This window comes from Salmo trutta, unplaced genomic scaffold (assembly GCF_901001165.1).
Source record: "Salmo trutta unplaced genomic scaffold, fSalTru1.1, whole genome shotgun sequence".
NCBI classification, from domain to species: Eukaryota; Metazoa; Chordata; class Actinopteri; order Salmoniformes; family Salmonidae; genus Salmo; species Salmo trutta.
This window is the reverse complement of record NW_021822941.1, coordinates 2,054,082-2,060,081: the sequence shown is the minus strand read 5'-3', so window position 1 is coordinate 2,060,081 and position 6,000 is coordinate 2,054,082.

Sequence of the window (6,000 nt, the reverse complement as noted above, 5' to 3'; positions counted from 1 at the left end):
CCTGAGAAAGTATACACCCTCTAGTTATCAGAGTCACATGGAATTGTTATGCAATTGAAATGTTTGATATTGAAATTGTTTGTTAGGAGATTAAATGTAATTTTAGCTTCCAAATGAGAGAATTGGGTTTTCATAAGGAAAGTGCCCTGCTCGATCAGTGGCCCAACCCTGTGAAGAGACAGGGGTTATAAACGATGAAACACCTCCTTTCCCCCTCTCCACTATATAAGCCTTTGATGAAAAGATAACCAGTAGTTCCAGTACGTGAGGTCTGCAGCCTCTACGTTAGAAGGACACATGTCAAGAACAGAACTAAGCCAACCTCGGCATGAGCTATGGTATGAACTGGTATGAACTTTGAGCTTATTCACTACAGAAGTGATACTTCCTAGCCGTTGAGTTAGCAGCTGCCGCTGTCGACGTGGGCTAGGAAAGGACGGACGACGGATCCAGTCTAACAAACAGATGAAGATACCACCACGTATCCAATTTACCACCAGAGACATTCTTCCGAGGACAGGAAGATCTGTTGGCCAACCCGGCCAGCATCTACGACCAATCTACCGAAGCGCAGCTCAGAGTAAATATTTATTGCATTTTCCTTTTCCAAATGGGCGGTAATTTAGAATGCATAAGATAATGTATTTACGATAGCATAGCTGCTGTTTCTTTGTTCCTAAATCTTCCCGCTCTTTCATTCAAGCCCAACCCCCTTTCCTTTGTGTAACCAGCCATGATACAGGTTCCGTCCACCGGGACGTTTTCTGTATGACATCATTGGTATTCTGTGTATTTGTAATTCTGTGTGATTAGTTAGGTATTTAGTAAATAAATCATTAAACCCAATTTTGTATTGCTGATTCAACTTGTTAGCCAGGGTTCGTGAAGATAACCAAGAATTTACAACTTTCATTATGAGACTGAAAATAAGATAAGGGTTAATATTGACTGCTATCGATGTAAAATATTACTAAGTATTTTAAGAGTTTATTCGGAAGATAACAGCTCTATAAATGTTCTTCCGTGGTGCCCCGACTTTCTAGTTAATTACATTTACATGATTAGCTTAATCAGGTAATATTAATTACAGAGAAATAATTTTATAAGTTAGCATGTCATATCACTTAATCCGGCATAGCCAAAGACACGACAGTTGTGTAGGGTGATACCAGGTGCTTCCGATTCTTCTAATGTTTTTTCCAATTCATTAATGTAGATGTTAAATAGTGTTGGACTTATTGGGCAGCCCTGTTTCACTCCCCGTCCCTGAGAGAAGAAGTCTGTTTGCTTGTTGCCAATTTTAACTGCACATTTGTTTTTAGTGTACATTGATTTAATAACATCATATGTTTTCCCTCCACTTTCTATTAGTTTATAAAAAAGACCTTCGTGCCAAATTGAATCAAATGCTTTCTTGAAATCTACAAAACACGAGTAGATTTTGCCTTTGTTTCAGTTTACTTGTTTGTCAATTAGAGTGTGGAGGGTGTAAATGTGGTCTGTTGTACGATCATTTTTTAGAAATCCAATCTGGCTTCTGCTCAGGACGTTGTGTTCGTCAAGGAAATTATGTAGTCTGCTATTTATAATACTGCAGAGAATCTTTCCCAAGTTGCTGTTAACGCAAATTCCTCTGTAATTATTTGGGTCAAATTTGTCTCCATTTTTATAGATTGGTGTGATCAATCCCTGGTTCCAAATATCGGGGAAAATACCTGCAGTGAGGATAATGTTGAAGAGTTTGAGTATAGCCAATTTGAATTTGTGGTTTGTATATTTGATCATTTCATTTAAAATACCATCAGCACCACAGGCCTTTTTGGGTTGGAGAGTGCATAGTTTTTCCAATAATTCTTCTTCTGTAATTGACGTATCCACAGGATTCTGATAGTCATTGACTGCTGATTCAAGGATTTGTCATTTGTCTTGTATATCTTTTTGTTCTGGGCTCTTTGTTATATTGCTGTAGAGGTTTGCAAAGTGATTTCTCCACATATCCCCATTTTGGATAGCCAATTCCTCCTGATGAGGTTTGTTTCATTTATTCCAATTCTCCCAGAAGTGGTTTGATTCTATGGATTCCTCAATTACATCCAGCTGTTTTCTACTGTGCTGTTCTTTTTTTGTTCTTAGGGTGTGTTTGTATTGATTCAGTGTTTCCCCATATTGAAGGCGTATATTTTTGTTGTCTGGTTCTCTGTGTTTTTGATTAGATGTATTTCTCAATGACTTTCTTAGATTTTTGCCATTATTATCAAACCATTTTTCATTTTTTATTATTTCTGGTTTGCTGTTATGCTTCTTTAGATTAGCCAAGGAGGCTAATTTGTCAAATATAAAGTTTATGTTCCAAACGGCCAAATTTACACCTTCATTGCTGAAGGAGAATGTTAAGGCTAAAAAGTTGTCTCGGAGAGATTGTATTTTTTTGGCTACTTATTGCTTTTTGGTAGATGTCTGTACTGTTTGCACTCCATCTACAGGCCTGTTTAGTACCATGTCATTTACTGGGCCGTGAGGATTCATGGTTGGGTTCCACTCTTCTCAGATACACTGTGATTTTACTGTGGTCTGAGAGAGGTGTTAGTGGGCTGACTGTGAAGGCTCTGAGAGACTCTGGGTTTAGGTCGGTGAGGAAGTAGTCTACAGTGCTGCTGCCAAGGGATGAGCTGTAGGTGTACCTACCAAAAGAGTTCCCTCTCAGCCTACCATTGACTAAGTACAGACCCAGTGTTCGACAGAGCTTCACGAGCTGTACTCCATTTTTGTTTTTCACTTTGTCCTAGTTGTTTCTGTGGGGGTATGTGGGGAGGGAAAGGTTGTTACTTCCTGGTAGGTGTTTATATCCATGACTGTTAATAGTGTCTTGTTCTTCTGTTGTTCTACCATTCAGGTCTCCATAGACCAGGACGTTGCCTTGGGCCTGAAAGTGACTCATGTCCCCCTCTAGAATGGAGAAACTCTCTTCATTGAAGCAGGGTGACTCTGAGGGGGGAATGTATGTGGCACAGAGGAAGACGTTTTTATCTGTCAAGATAGCCTCCTTGTTGATTTTTAACCAGATAAAGAATTCTCCTGTTTTGATCAATTCGATTGAATGGATTAGTTCAGATTTATACCATATTAACATTCCCCCTGAGTCTCTGCCCTGTCCTTAGTCTCTGCCCTGTCCTGAGTCTCTGCCCTGTCCTGAGTCTCTGCCCTGTCCTGAGTCTCTGCCCTGTCCTGAGTCTCTGCCCTGTCCTGAGTCTCTGCCCTGTCCTGAGTCTCTGCCCTGTCCTGTGTCTCTGCCCTGTCCTGAGTCTCTGCCCTGTCCTGAGTCTCTGCCCTGTCCTGAGTCTCTGCCCTGTCCTGAGTCTCTGCCCTGTCCTGAGTCTCTTCCCTGTCCTGAGTCTCTGCCCTGCCCTGTCCTGAGTCTCTGCCCTGTCCTGAGTCTCTTCCCTGTTCTGAGTCTCTTCCCTGTCCTGAGTCTCTGCCCTGTCCTGTCCTGAGTCTCTGCCCTGTCCTGAGTCTCTGCCCTGTCCTGAGTCTCTGCCCTGTCCTGAGTCTCTGCCCTGTCCTGAGTCTCTGCCCTCTCCTGAGTCTCTGCCCTGTCTGATTCATTTTAATGTAGTGGATGGTAGGATGATCTCCCTATAACCTAGTAGACAGCCAGTGGAAACATCACCTCTGCACCATGTTTCCTGTAGTACTACAATATCAACATCATCAATTTCTTTCAGGAAGTCTGGGTTTCTGCTCTTTAGCCCAAAAGCAGAGGACTTCCAGCCTTGTAAATTCCAACATGCAACGTAAAAAGATTTCATAATTTTTTATTTTACCTTCAAAATGAGACAAACACTCACAATCCAACAATAACTATTAAAATATGTTTTTTCAATTAATGTAAACTTATTATGCAAATGTGATTTGTTTATCATTTAGGATAGCATTTGCGTCATGCCACTTGGGTGGATGTAGTGTGAGGAGGGTGGAGTTGTTGTGCTCATCTTACCATGACCCTCGGCCTATCACATGTGAGCATAGTAGACTCAGCATTTGTTTAATGTCACTCATTTGGTTGGTGGGGGCGGGGCCAGTTGCTCCTCTCACAGCCTGTGTGTAGCTCTGCCTGCTGGGCTGTGGCTCCTCCATGTGTGGGTCTGCGGTGGGGGGCAGGGGGGTGGGAGGCCTCGTCTGGGTGGCTCTGAAGCTGAGCTGGGGTGGTCTGTGCTGCGCTGGCTGTGGTGGGCATTGAGGTTGGTGGTGCTGTGGTCGTGGCTGGGGGTCCAGGGTGCTGGTCCGTGGTGTTGTCTGTGCTGTGGTGGGCATTGAGGTTGGTGGTGCTGTGGTCGTGGCTGGGGGGTCCAGGGTGCTGGTCCGTGGTGTTGTCTGTGCTGTGGTGGGCATTGAGGTTGGTGGTGCTGTGGTCGTGGCTGGGGGGTCCAGGGTGCTGGTCCGTGGTGTTGTCTCGGTGATCTCGGCGGGGTGGAGATTGCTCCGCTGTTCCTGGGTGGAGAGGTCGGGCTGCGGTTTAAAGAGACGTCCTTGAGAGTCTTGGCAAGGATGGGGACTGTCTCCCTGTACAGGGGAACATGGTCATAGAGACAGTCCAGATCGAGGGTGGGATGGTGGGCCAGGTGTGCATTGGGTCGCAGGGCACAGTCCCAGGAGAGGCTGGCGTTTAGTCTTTGGATTGTGGCAGGGTGGAAGTCCTTCCTCTGTAGAAGGGTTGACACCACGATTCTTGAGTTGGGGAAGATTGCGGAGGCCTTCTCAATCCCTCCCCGTAGTGAAGACGCCACCCTCTCCTGCTGAGCACGCAGGACGTTGCTTCCTGTGTTTGATTATGTGACTTGGCGACCCGAGATGGGCCTTATCAAGCAGCTCCATGGCACTCTGCATTGTTGGGCACCACACCTTTCTCCTTTTGTGTCGAGGGAAAAGTTTCTTCTCCTGAACAAACTTCCCATTTGCGTCCATCAACAGGACGATGTCAGCCAGTGTTTCTTCTGGACTGGAGGGGGCAGAGGGGGGGCTGGTGGGTGTGGCTGGTCTGTGCCGGTGCCGCTATCAGTGGGAGGCTGTTCTGTGGGTTGGGGAGGAGGGGTGCAGCAGGCAGGGCTGGGGAAGCCTGGCTGGTTGAGCTGGGATCCTCTGCTGTGTGAGGGCAGGTCATAGAGTGGTGATCTAGCTGCTTCTGCAGCCTGTCCTCTGTTCTCTTTCTCTCCTGCAGCCTGTCCTCTGTTCTCTTTCTCTCCTGCAGCCTGTCCTCTGTTCTCTTTCTCTCCTGCAGCCTGTCCTCTGTCCTCTTTCTCTCCTGCAGCCTGTCCTCTGTTCTCTTTCTCTCCTGCAGCCTGTCCTCTGTTCTCTTTCTCTCCTGCAGCCTGTCCTCTGTTCTCTTTCTCTCCTGCAGCTCCTCTCTTAGTGAGGACAGATCGTTATTACTGTTCTGCCTGTCTTTTTGGAGCTCTCTCACCTTCTTCATTAGATCAGCCAGCTCTCTCTTGAGTCCGTCTCTCTCTTGCTGAACCTCTTTCAGCTGTGTTGCAAGGCTGCTGTCCTGCTCTGTCCGCACCTTGATTAGGAGCTCCTCTAAGGTGAGGATGTCTGGTTGATGTTAACACCTTGGTTTGGAGTTCCTCTAAGGTCTGGTTGATGTTAACACCTTGGTTAGGAGCTCCTCTAAGGTCTGGTTGATGTTAACACCTTGGTTAGGAGGTCCTCTAAGGTCTGGTTGATGTTAACACCTTGGTTAGGAGCTCCTCTAAGGTGAGGATGTCTGGTCTCTGCCTGAGGAGGACCACCTCCCCCCTCCAGTCTGGTGAACTAATCCCTCATGGTATTCATGGTGGTGAGGAGGACCACCTCCCCCTCCAGTCTGGTGAACTCATCCCTCATGGTATCCATGGTGGTGAGGAGGACCACCTCCCCCTCCAGTCTGGTGAACTCATCCCTCATGGTATCCATGGTGGTGAGGAGGACCACCTCCCCCCTCCAGTCTGGTGAACTCATCCCTCA